Raw genomic sequence first — 14,449 nt, 5'->3', positions numbered from 1 at the left:
AGCTGTAAGATAACACTGTTGTTGATGGGTGCAACAGCTTTGTGGTTCCTGAAAGTGGAGCAGAAAATCTAGTGGTCTTTGGAGAGAAGACCATGTTGTGGCATCAAAGGCTTGGACATGTTGCAGAGAAGGGCCTTCGAATACTTCATGGTAAAGGTATGGTAGAAGGTATGAGTAATAACTCTCTGGATTTTGATTTCTGTGAAAATTGTGTATATGGAAAGCAAAATCAGGTGAGTTTCCCCTCTGGTGGTAAGAGGGCGAAACATATATTAGAACTTGTGCACAATGATGTGTTTGGACCTATGAAGGTTCCATCACTGGGTAAGTCTGTGTACTATGTATCATTTATGGATGACTTCTTAAGGAATACATGGATATATTTCCTTAAGAAGAAATATGAAGTCTTTGACATGTTTAAAGAATTTAAGGCTGTAGTGGAAAACTAGACAGAGAAGAAGATAAAGGTGTTGAGGACAGATAATGGTGGAGAGTTTTGCAGTAAGGAATTTGAAGAATTTTGTAAGAAGTGTGGTATAGCACAGCAAAAGACTACTCCATACACACCTGAGCAAAATGGAGTTTCAGAAAGAATGAACAAGACATTGATGGAAAGGGCAAGAAGCATGCTCAGTGCTGCCGGGTTAGGACAGGAATTCTGGGCAGAGGCGGTGGAGACATCATGTTACCTGGTCAACAGATCACCTTCATCAGTGTTGGAGGATAAGACTCCATGAGAGGTATGGACTGGTAAGAAACCCTCTCTTTCACATCTGAGGGTATTAGAATGTGATGCATATGTACATGTTCCAAAGGAGAAACAAACCAAGTTGGATAGTAAATCTGAAAAGTGCATCTTTATTGGGTATAAGGATGGTTTAAAGGGTTATAAGCTTTGGAACCCAGTAACAGGAAGGTTGTGTACAACTGAGATGTGGTGTTCAGAGAGGTACAAGATGTTATTAAACATGAAGTCCAACCAAAGGAACCTGAGAAGATAGAGTTTGAGCTTAAGGAGGAAGAATCAGTCTCTACAACGGAGGAAGAATAAGAAGATGAAGAGCCATAAACTCCGAGTGTGAGAAGATCAGTTCGAGAAAGAAGGCAACTAGAAAGGTACAGTCCATTTGCTTTCTGTTCAAATTTTGCTTTATCTATTACTGAAAATGATCCCAGAACTGTGAAGGAAGCAGTAGATTTAGAGGATGGGAAACTCTAGAAAGAGGCCATGGTTGATGAATTTCATCTTTGCACAAAAATGAGGCTTGGGATCTGGTGGAGTTGCCGCTAGAAGGAAACCCATTGGCAGCAAATGAGTGTTCATGAATAAGACAAATGCAGAAGGAAAGGTGGAGAAACACAAAGCTCAGTTGGTAGAAAAAGGTTATTCCTAGGTGTGGGGAATTGATTTTGGTGATATTTTTTCTCCTGTTGTCAAGGTAACTTCTATTAGATTACTTTTATTTGTTGCTGCTGATTTTGATTTTGAGGTATGACAGATGGATGTGAAGACATCATTTCTTCACGGCGATTTGGAAGAGGAAATCTACATGAAGTAACCTGAAGGCTTTGCTGTGAAGGGTAAGAAAGAACTGGTATGCAAGTTAAAGAAGTCTCTGTATGGGTTAAAACAGTCACCAAGGATGTGGTATCAGAAATTTGATACATTTATATAGGGACTTGGCTTCACCAGAAGCAAAGAAGATCACTGTGTGTATTTTAAATTAATTGGTGATCATGTTATTTATCTAGTCTTGTATGTGGATGATATGTTGCTGGTTGGAAATGACAAAGAAATTATCCAGGATTTGAAGACCCAATTATCCTCCAAATTTGACATGAAAGATCTTTGTGCTGCAAACTATATTTTGGGCATGGAAATTAAAAGAGATTAGAGAAAGAGGAAGCTCTGGTTAAACCAGAGGAAGTATGTCGAGACAATATTGCAGAGGTTTAATATGCAGGATAGTAAACTGGTGAAGGTTCCTATTCCTGTAGGTGTGAAGTTATCTGCTAAACAGTGTCCTAAGACACAAGAAGAGAAAGAGGACATGTCACGTGTTCCATATGCAAGTGTAGTTGGTAGCCTGATGTATGCAATGGTCTATACTGGACCAAACATTGCACATGCAGTGGGAGTATTGAGCAGGTTTATGTCAAAACCAGGGAAGGAGCACTAGACAGTAGTGAAGCGAGTTTTCAGGTATTTGCGTGGCACTAGTGATTATGGTTTGTGCTACCAAGGAAGACCAGGATTGGACAGAGTGTTGGATATTCGTAGTTTTGTTGATGCAAACTAGGCTGGAGATCTGGATTAGAGAAGATCTACAAGTGGGTATGTGTTTAACCTATTTGGAGGTGCAGTTAGTTGGATGAGTAAAAAACAATTTGTAGTGGCACTATCAACTACAGAGTCAGAATACATGGAAGCCACTCATGCAAGCAAGGAAGAGATTGTGTTCAAGTATGGGGTTAGTACAGGGAGCTATAAGGATAGACTGTGACAGCCAAAGTGCAATTTTCTGGCAAAGAACCCTACATATCGTTCAAAGACAAAGCACATTGATGTTCAATATCACTTTGTGAGGGATATGATAGAAGACAAAAGGGTGTTATTGGTAAAGGTGGACACTTTGAAGAATACTGCAGAGCATTGGAAAAATATGTGAGCTCTGAGAAGTTCTCTTGGTGTAGAGAAATAATGGGCATTGCAGGGTTGGATAAATGACTAAGCTCTCTTGTGGCCCCCTGTGGAAAGAAAACAACAAGTGGGATAATGTTGGGTTGTGTTATATTCTTTCCACGACTAGCCCACGTAGTTAACTGGGGGGTTAGAGGGGGGGCGGGGCCCCCTCTGTCGCAGGGGGTTTGAGGGGTGCGGGTAACCCCCTTCGCTGCCCCATAAAATTTTGTTTTTTGGACCCTATATTAGGTTGGGCGGACCTACCTATGGTTTTTTGCATGATTTTTGCACATCGTTTTGGATGTGATGGTTTTTGGTCCATGGTTTTGGACGCGATGGTTTTTTGGTCCATGGTATTGGATGCTTTGGCATGTATAAATATGTATTGTAACATTGAAAGGAACATAATGAAAAATCAAGCTGGTAGTCCCGGTTTTGGGATCTAGGGGAAAATCTCTGTGTATATGTGTTTTAGAATTCGTATGCAGGTAATTTCTATACAGGGTTAAAACCTACAAGGGGAATGTCAAGGGTCACCCACCCTTTGCTATAAATAATCCCTCATAACTCATTGTATAGGCTTTTGGTCAGCCAAGATTCATTAAGATTATCTTGAAGAAGGCTTGGATAGTATTGTAACGTGCCTTGGCTTCTCCACTACATGGAGCTAGTACATATCTTTGGAGGAGCAGGCGGATGTGGCTGTAACGTTCTACTGATAGGGCTAGCAGGTTTACATGGTGTATTGTATGATTGTGACTTACACTTCTTTATATAATAAAAGCCAACACATTTTCATGCATATGTTGTTATTTTAGTTGGACTGCTCCGGTTGCCTTAATGATATATGTTGTTTAACTTACGTACTTGTGTATGAACTGATTCACATGCAATTATATGAATCTTGTTGTTAATGTGTTGCATATGTTGTTAATGCTGTCACCGTCTGTGTCGACTGCTCTACCGGACACCAGACATACCTTTCTCTGAACCTTGTTATATCAATCGTCAAACTTGTCTCGGACTGATCCGTGAGTGTTGTTCATGTTATCTTACCTTGTATGTTGGTACTATCGCATCCGTGTCAACTGCTCTGTTGGAAGCTATGCATGTCCTTTGTGTGGTACGTTCCTAGCAGAGTTGGGACCGATCCCTTTCAACGTGGAACTCACCTTCACCTTCCTCCCCCCTTTGAAGTGTTGGAACCTCTCATACTCATTCCTTGACTCACTGCATCAGTCATGTTATCTCAAAATCAGGCCCTGGAAGGTTGCAGACCAGGAAGACTTCAAGTAACTGTTTCAGACCAATCTTTTAGCTAAGGCTTAGCCTCCTTAGCCTGAGAGGGCTCTCTCAAAGGATTCAAGGTTTGTGATTATAATTGAGATGGCTAACTCTTTATAAAACAAATAGGAATGAGGCTGGTGGAATCTAAATTAACAAGCATCCATTGGGCTCATGGAGTCATATGTCATTTAGAATCAACAGTGAATTGGCTTTGCAATAAAATCAAGGCATTCAAACTTCAATATAGATAAAGTACAACAGACACAAAAGGGACAGTATATGAGCATATGAAAGAAATTAGAACACTGCAGGTGATTTCTAAGTAATCAAATACTCATAATACTGTAGACAACATGAAAGACAACAAGAGGAATTCATACATTGAAGTCACTATGATTCTTGAGTAGTTGAAACCATTAACTGTATTACCAAAATAAACAGAGTCTTTACATAAGCTTGACAACAGATATTTTTTACATATACTTCCAACCCCAATTACATTTCCCTTTCTCCTATATATAGATCTGATTGAGATTCCTCCTTAAACATTAGGGGAACTCGAAATCTACTTCTAATGACACCTGTTTAACTTTTAACTGCCTATTTAATGTAACAAACTTCAACTAGACTTTCTAGAGGTCTAAATCAAGTAGGATTCTAACACCATGTTATGCTAATAATAGCCTTGGTTACAATGGTTCTCGTTCTTTGACATCTGGTTCCTTTTTAGTTTGGCTGTGATGAATGTTCAAAACTCCATGCTGGTCTTCAATGCCACATCTTCTCCATTGTCCTGAAACATAGGAAACTACCCTTGCTCATCGGTCTTTAGTTTGCCTTACAATTTTCGAATCCAAAGAAGCATGTCCTTTATCTTTGATTATCCAAAATGTAACAGATGGCCACGTCTTTGATGTGCTGTCCACCTCCTTTATGTGTAAAGGCAAAAACTCTTTCAAGATGCTTTGACATACCTTGAACGGTGGTAAATGTGCTCACTTTATGACAAAAATTTAAAGTTGGATTCGAATCCATATTTTCTCCACCTATCTTGACCTGGTTGAATGTTGAAGCTTCAGATGATGCCTTGTATATATTCCCCTTTCAAATTTCCCGCTTATGTTTCAAAACTGGTTGGTTGATATTGGATTATTTAGCTTCAGCAGTTTCGTAGCGCGCTACGAAACTGCTGAGCTCTAGTCATCACCTTCAGCAGTTTCGTAGCGCGCTACGAAACTGCTGAGTTGTTTCAAAAATCATAGTTTCAACCCAAAACTTCGCTATTTGAGCACTTTGCTGTTAAAACATTCTTTCAACTGTTTCAAGACCTTTCAAAAATGAATGGGAATGTTTGAAAAGATTATACCAAGAAAAACTATCAAAACTTTGAAACATATCCTTACTTGAAGTGAGATTTCTTTATGGAGATTCTTTTTGCTGGTTCAATTGTATCTTTAAGTCTTCAATTTGTTTCTTCATTACTTTGATCCCAGACCTGAGGTTTGTATTGACTTTTCTGATAAATTGAGCTTCTTTTATTGCAGGAGTAGTCCAGCTTTTGAATTGAACACTAAAGTCAACCACTTCAGGAATTTGAAAAGTTTGGTCCTCCCACCGAGCTTGCATTTGGTTGAAATAAGCCTCCTTAACTGCAAATTTCCTAGCAGCTTTCTTCAATCTAGCAATCTCAAAGTTGGCAGATTCCAATCTCCTTTTCAAGTCTTCCACACTACCTTCTTCTTGAGTGGCAACTATTTTGCCTTTATCCTTTCTTTCATGTGGCCATGTCACCTCCCCTGTTTCATCAGCTCTTGGTGGTACCTCCTGTACTTGTTTGAACTTCCTTGTTATGGGTCTCCTGGGTTTAAAAACAAATTGATCAACTTGATCATCAAACTTGAGTTTCTTTGAGGCCTTGACCCTCTTAGCCTTCTCTTTTCCTGACTGCATCAAATCACCTTGAACTAGTGGGGACTCTTCAATGTCAATTGCTTGCAATAAATCATTTAAGTCTCCCTTTGAAACAGGGCTTTCTTCAATACTCACTGACTTACCTTTTTCTTTGGCCACCTGGCTCCTAGTTCTTCTTCTTTGAACTCCTCCACCTGTGCTTGATTCATGTGCAGTTTCTTTGACCTGAGTTTTTTCTTTAATTGACTGCTGGGGTGTATCCTGAATAGTCAGTGGCTTGGTAGACTCTCCAACTTGTTTCCTTGCTTTTAACTTTGAAACCCTCTTGGCTCTTGTTTCTGTTTGAGGACTGGTTGTTGTTGAAGGTTCTTTTGCCGCTTGAGGGCTGAGACCGGTCTTGCTTTTGAAACCGGACATGAATATGAATGTGTCCCAGTCTCTGCCTACCCTCTGGAGTTCATGCAGAACCATTAACTTAACCAAGCCATGGTGGAAAAGTGAAGTCTCACAGGCTTCTTTCCTTAGTTGCACCTTGTCACACATTTTACTTAAACTGCGGAATAAATAAAAAGGTAGATCAATAGATGTCTTGCCTGTGAAATGCAACAACAGTTTAAAATGGTATGAATACACTTTGTTATATCTCCCTTCACAGGTCAGATACTTCTGTATACAAGTAAGCAATTGGGCATATGATTCTTTAACATAACTTCTAGGAACAGACTTGCTCAAATATGAGTTAATGAACTCCTGCTTTAGAAATTATTTGCATGGATTCATGTCAAATTTGAAATTATTGAACCAATTTTCTTGCCCTCTCGGAATTTTTGTAACTGTGGATATCATGTCTGGTGAGACCTGCAATTCCAGCATGCCAACCTTTGAGTTTAGCCCTGTGAAATTCAGTGCAAATTCCTTAGTCACTTGTGCATGTCCTCCCTGGAGCTTCTTGCAAAAATTCCAACATCCAGCTTGTTTAAATGCCTGTTCGACCTCTCTGTTCTTCAAGGTTATATCCAAACCTTCAGGCTCGTTTCTCAGACATTTGCCTGATCTATGGTCTTTCCTTTTTTCCGATCCCTCCATGAAGATTCAGTGACTTGTAGGCTGGAAATGCTAGCGCTGCTCAAACTCCAAACTCTGCCTCGCTTGAATGGCTGCCTCGCTTGATAGCTGCCTCGCTTGATGACGATGTTTTCAAATTGAAATCTAGTAGATTTGTTTCTCATGCAAGGCCTACAATCATCATTAAAACTGAGCATACCTGGCCTTTCTTGGAACTTGTATTTCGTGTGTACCAACGTACTTAGTGATTGCAATAATGGAGATAAGCGGTTGGAGATGATATATGGAGTGCATAAACTGACAATGAATGACGTAGCCATAGATTAACTTGACAGATTTGATAGTTGGGAAAGATTCGCTGCGGAATGCACGAATCTCCGATTTCGCAGCGTGGTCAGTGTAAATTTTGAATGATGCGCTGCGAAATCACCTAAAACCTATCGCGCTGCGAAAACACCTAAAGGACTATTGCGCTACGAAAACACCTAAAGGACTATTGTGCTGCGTAATCACCTAATGAACTTTTGCGTTGCGAAACTGCTAAACAGGGTTAATGTGCTGCGAAAACACTTCAGAATGGTTACATGCGCTATGCAATCACCTAAAAAGGCTTTGTGGTACATAATGATTTTTAAACCAAACTGACACATGGCTATGAGATCGGTGATGAATAAGGGTGACCAGTGATAGATGAGAATGCATGCTTGACTCAAGACCTCCTAAGACTCAGACTCTAAGGAAAAATGAAATCAAACTTAGACTAACACTGACCTTTATCATCAAGCCAGTATGAGAAATTTTGGCATTAGAATTCTTAAGTGATAACAAGTCACACCCTTGCTACTGACAGAGTTATCTTACTTGCCTCTGTGCGACATCGCGGTCAAGGCATTACCTTACGACCCATTGCTGGGACTCCTACACCAAACGGTCTGAGGTCTAATTGGGACTTCTTACCGGGAAGATCCCCTTGACATGTTGGTGGGTCTAGCATCGTCAACATTTCTGGCGCTAGAAGGAGGGCCTGATGACAAGCAGTGTCCTCTCATCCAGTTTTGAACCTTTGCATATGTTAGGTCCCTATAATACTAGTGATTACCCCATTACTATTGTAGTTGTATTCTTTATTAATATTGTTGTGCCCCTATTGTCCCCATATTGTTATTACTGTGCCTCATAGAATCCCTCTATTGTTATTTTTGTGCCTTTATATTATTATTGTTAGGTCAGCTGGGTTATATTGTGACTCCTTAGACTCTTATATATAGAAAGGAGGTTTTGTCATTTGAATCATCAAAGAATCATTCATTTGTGTAATGTAAAGGAGGTTTCCCCCTTAAAGAGGTTGAATTCTAAGGCATTGATCTATGTTTTCTATCTTTTTGTGAGTTGGTTTCATAACCTTTGGTATCAGAGCTTTGAATTCTAGGGTTTCGCTGCTCCAAACAGGTCATCGTGGCATTTGCGCTATAATTTTTTTTCTGCGACGTTTCAGACGCTAAAAAAAAAACCCATTTGGGCTAAAATCGTTTTGAACCTCAGGTCTGAATTTCAGAGCTTTTCGCGCTATATTTGCGGAGATATGATCTGAGGAATTTGGCATTTTTGCAGACTCCCGAATTACATTCCAAATAGGTGACCTGGGGAAAATAGTCATAACTTTTGTTTTGAGCATTAGATTGAAATTTTGTAAGAAGTTACAGAAAGAGGACGGATTGTAGTTTCTTGTGTATATTTTTCAGATCCTAAGGTCGAAACAGTGACACGTGGCACTTCCTACAAGTTCGCTCTTCTGAAAAGGTCTATAATCAGGTCATCTTGGGAGATTGTGCATAACTTTGCCTTGGAGAATCTAAATTCAATCAGACTAGTGGAATTGGAAAGAGGACATAGAGGGCTGCTACAGGTCGCAATTTCAGAACTGGATGATCTGAAATTACAGAGATACATTAGAGGCAATATCGAGCTCCTACAAAGTGAAAAAAGGTGTGTAGATTTTTTTGAATTTTTGCTTAAGCTTGATTTGAAAAATTATTTTGAAGGAATTCAAAGGGCATAGTAGAGCATTATTATTGGTAATTGATGCCCCGAGGAAAGAAAATGCAAACACCTAGTAAGCAACCTGAAAGCTCTAGCATGACTTATGAAGAAGAGGAATAAATGCAACATGATATATCAAAATTACGAGACCAAGTGTAACAAATGTCACTCGCACAAAAAGTAATAGAATCTAAGATGGATGGTTTAAAGAATGATGTAGAAGCTAAGATGAATGACATGGAAGCTAAGATGGACGATTTGAAGATAGATTTGAAGACAAATTTGAAGACAGGCATGGCAGATTTGAAGACAGATTTGACAAATTTTCTACGAGAAATACTTACTAATGGTGAAAGGGTAGTAAAGGAAACTCATGATGAGAACAAAAGAAATGTTAATCATGATTTCGTAGGCTCTAATGTTGGATCGAAGACCCATGATATTCCAAAAATCGATCTGAGGAAGTTTGATGGCAAGGATCCTGCAACATGGATATTACAGATGGAGCAATTTTTCAATCTCAATAATGTGCAAACACACAAAAAGGTATGTATTGCAACTTTATATTTGGAACCAAATCAGTTTGTATGGTATCAATGGCTTTGCTCTCGAAAACAAATTATCACTTGGGAAATTTTTAAGGAAGAATTGACAGCACATTATGAGGATACAAAAAGCAACACTTTTTTTAGCCAATTGATAAGTCTCAAACAAAAGGGTTCAATAATGGAGCACATTGAGGAGTTCCAAAAATTGAACATAAGGGTAAAAAATATTCCAGAGGAGCATAGGATTGATGTGTTCATAGGGACTTTAAAGGATAATATCCAACATGATGTTCGCCTTTGGGAACCTGATTCATTAGAAAAGGCATTCAGGTTAGAAAGAAAAATGGAAAGCAAAATTATGGCAACTAGGAAGCATACCACTCACAACTATAAAGATGGAAGTGTTGTTGCCCCTAGCCTTCCACAACCTATAAGGTTGACACCACAACAATTGGAAGAAAAAAGAGCAAAAGGGATTTGCTATAGTTGTGATAGAAAATACACTTAAGGTCATAAGTGTGCTAAGAAGAAATTATTCTACATAGATTGTGAAGAGGAAGAATAAAAGGATCAAGAAAGGTCAAAAGAAGAGGATATACTCCAGGAACAAAGCCTAGATAAAGAAGAAATGAATCCGACCATATCTTGTAATGCATTGGCTAGAATTACCACTCCTCAAATCATCAAGATAGAAGGACAAATCAAGAAGAAAAAGGTAATAGTGTTGATTGATTCAGGAAGTACCCACAATTTTATTCATTGTAAGATAGCAAAAGAATTGAATTGCTTCCTATATCCAGCACCAGAGTGTCAAGTGATGGTTGCAAATGGAGGAACGATAAATTGCTCTGGAAAGTGCCATAACATCAAGCTATCCATGGGAGAATATGTATTGACTAGCCCAATGCTTTCCATTCCAATGGGAGGTGCTGATGTTGTACTAGGAGTCCAGTGGCTATAATCCTTGGGTACAATAGCTTTTAATTTTCAAGAACTTTTCATCAAATTTTCTGCAGAAGGAAAGGAAGTTGAATTAAAGGGTATTGCAGGGAAACCAGGAAAGATAATAAGATCTAACGGTATGACAAAGCTTCTAAAAAAGGAACAAAGAGGTGTAAATGCACAATTATTTTCGCTAGATGTTTCCACATCGAAATCATCTATTTCTCCAGATCTCCAAAAAGTCTTGGACAATCATTCCAAGGTATTTGAGACTCCCAAAGGTCTCCCACCTATTCGTGATCATGATCATGCTATTCATCTAATTCCAGGAAGTGTTCCTCCAAACATCAGGCCGTACAGATATCCCTATGCCCAAAAGAGTGAAATTGAATGTATGGTTGCAGAAATGCTAGAGGCGGGTATAATTCAACCTAGTCAAAGTTCTTTCTCTGCTCCAGTAGTATTGGTGCACAAGAAGGATGGATCATGGCGCATGTGTTCGGATTAGAGGGAGCTCAACAAGCTCACTATTAAAGATAAGTTTCCCATTCTTGTCATTGATGAATCACTGGATGAATTGGATGGATCAATTTACTTCACCAAGTTGGATCTTCATTCAAGATATCATCAAATCAAAATGAAGACTGAAGACATTCCGAAAACAACATTTAGAACTCATGAGGGTCATTATGAATTTTTGGTCATGCCTTTTGGCCTTACCAATGCACCTTCTACATTTCAAGGTTTGATGAATTCCATTTTCAAACCCTTCCTTAGAAAATTTGTGTTAGTATTTTTTGATGATATACTAATCTACAGCAAGTCTTAGAAGGATCATCTTGAACATGTTGACAGGGTGCTACAATTATTGGAGGAGAAACAATTATATGCAAAAAGATCCAAATGTTTCTTTGGAGTACAAGAGGTGGAATATCTGGGTCATATTGTATCTCATGAAGGAGTTAAGGTAGACCCTAGCAAAATTAAAGCCATTAAGGAATGGAAAATCCCCACATCCATAGAGCATATGCGAGGATTTCTCGGGTTGACAGGGTATTATCGCAAGTTTGTTAAGAATTATGGGAGAATAGCAGCACCTCTAACAACATTATTGAAGAAAGATGCATTTTCATGGACTCCAGAAGCAACAAAGGCCTTCGAACATCTTAAAGAGGCAATGTGCCAAGCACCAGTCTTAGCTACACCAGACTTCACAAAAACCTTTATTGTGGAATGTGATGCTTCAGGAAATGGAATTGGTGCTGTTTTAATGCAAGATGAAAGACCCATTGCTTTTGAAAGTCGTCCAATCAAGGGAAAGTTTTTACACAAAGCTATTTATGAGAAGGAAATGTTGGCAATACTACATGCACTTAAGAAATGGTGACCGTACCTAATGGAAAGACACTTCAAGGTAAAAACATATCATGATAGCCTTAAATACTTTTTAGAACAAAGATTATCCTCTGAAGAGCAACAAAAGTGGGTCACAAAGATGTTGGGTTATGACTTTGAAATCATCTACAAAAAAGGGAAGCAAAATGTGGTGGCAGATGCACTCTCAAGAAAGGATGAGGATGTGGAAGCATTGTTGTGTGACATTTCTATTATCCAACCAGATTGGATAAATGAAGCAAGGGAGGAATGGAATAATGATGAAGAAGTGTGGCACTTATTCGAAAGTTACAAGGAGATTCCAGTACATCTGATACATTTAGCTGGCAAAATTAGTTATGGTACAAATATTGCTTATACCTCTATAAGAATTCCCAACGCAAACAAAAGATTCTTATGGAATTGCACACTTCTCCCTTAGGAGGGCACTCAGGATTATTTAAAAACTTACCACAGGGTTAAGAAGGAATTTTTTTGGGATGGCCTCAAATCGGATATTCAAAAGTTTATGGCGGAATGTTTGGTTTGCCAACAAAATAAAGTTGAAACGATTAAGACCTCGGGTCCATTACAACCTTTATCCATTCCAAGCCAACATTGGGAGGAGGTTTCAATGGATTTTATCACAGGTTTACCCAAGTTTGAGGGAAAGAGTGTCATCATGGTGGTAGTTGATAGATTTACCAAGTATGCACACTTTTGTGCATTATCACATCCATTTAAAGCCAGTACAGTTTCTACTGCATTTATGGAAACGATTCAAAAGCTACATGGAAACCCAAAGATTATTGTAAGTGACAGAGATCCCATTTTCACTGGAAATTTTTGGACAAAATTATTTTCTTGTCTTGGTACTCAGTTAGCTCATAGCTCATCTTATCATCCTCAATGTGATGGGCAAACTGAGATAGTAAACAAATGTTTGGAAGGATATCTTCGTTGCTTTGTATCTGATAAATAGACACAATGGGTCAAATGGTTGCCTCTGGCTGAATGGTGGTATAACACTTCCTTCCATACAACAACAAAAATGACCCCATTTATGGAACTTTATGGATATTAGCCACCATCCATCACATCATATTTAAGAGAAAATTCTAAGGTTCAAGCAGTGGAACATCACATCGAGCATCAACAACAAGTCCTCCAACTCTTAAAGGATAACCTCATGTTGGCGCAGAATAGAATGAAACAATAGGTAGATCAACATCGCAACGAAAGAAGTTTTGATGTAGGTGATTGGGTATTCCTACAGCTACAACCATATAAACAAATGTCCCTCAAGCAAGCTAAGAAGGATAATAAATTATCACCAAAGTATTATGGTCCGTACAAGGTGTTGCAAAAGATTGGTACTATGGCATACAAATTGGAGCTTCTTGCAGCTTCTCGAGTGCACCTAGTTTTCCATGTTTCATGTTTAAATAAGGTTATGGGCGACAAGCTCCCGGTTCAAACAATATTGCCAGAACTTGACGAGGAAGGAAAAATTATATTGGAACTGGAAGCAGTCATAGAAACAAGAACTCGACAGCTACAAAATCGATCAATTTCAGAGTATCTCATCAAGTGGAAGAACTTATCCGCTGAAGATTCCACATGGGAGGATGGGAATTTTATACAGAAGCATCCAAAACTACTCAAGTGTTGAGGACAACACTTTTTTGAAGGAGAGGGGCATGTTAGGTCCCTATAATACTAGTGATTATCCCATTACTATTGTAGTTGTATCCCTTATTAATATTGTTGTGCCCCTATTGTCCCCATATTGTTATTATTGTGCCCCATAGAATTCCTCTATTGTTATTTTTGTGCCTTTATATTATTATTGTTAGGTCGGCTGGGTTATATTGTGACTCCTTAGACTCCTATATATAGAAAGGAGGTTTTGTCATTTGAATCATCAAAGAATCATTCATTTGTGTAATGTAAAGGAGGTTGCCCTCTTAAAGAGGCCAAATTCTAAGGAATTGATCTATCTTTTCTAATTTTTTTTTGAGTTGGTTTCATAACAACATATCTTTCATGGAATCTTGCATTCTTCTTCCCCCGAGGTGTTTTTCGAATCGTGAAGATGTCTCCATCTCGGGGAAGCTTTTCAATCTCTTGTCCACTCACACGTATGATGGTGAAGGTGAAGCGTCCTAGCCTGAGCACTTACATAACTTCCTTTCCATGATTTATGAGAAAGATGAGTTTACTGATGAACAAGTTGGTCTGCTGCTTGCATTCACACTTCGCAAATCCCCATTATCTTGGGTGCTCAGCCTATCGGTTGACACCGTGCACTCATGTCAGCACTTCTGTGATCTTATTGAAGATACGTTCCATCATTTTGATCCAAACCATCTTGATCGGAAACTGTTACAGCAAGGAAAGGCCCTGCATGAATATGTTATTGATTTTTAGCAGTGCTTCCGTGACTTACAGTTTCAAGCTCCGAAGAGCCAGATGAAGTTCGCTTATCTCTAGGATTAGTTCAAGCACTGCCTTAAGAAATCTACCCATCCCAAAAGAAAGCTTGATGTCAAACCTCGCTCAACCTTCTTTGTTGATGGAACTGCACAATCCCATGTGG

The sequence above is a fragment of the Pinus tabuliformis genome, chromosome 1_2 (genome assembly GCF_031772625.1).
Source record: "Pinus tabuliformis cultivar Carrire ecotype Pingquan chromosome 1_2, CPIR1, whole genome shotgun sequence".
In the NCBI taxonomy this organism is placed as follows: domain Eukaryota; kingdom Viridiplantae; phylum Streptophyta; class Pinopsida; order Pinales; family Pinaceae; genus Pinus; species Pinus tabuliformis.
The sequence above is the reverse complement of the archived record's forward strand: the minus strand, read 5'-3'. Positions refer to the sequence as shown.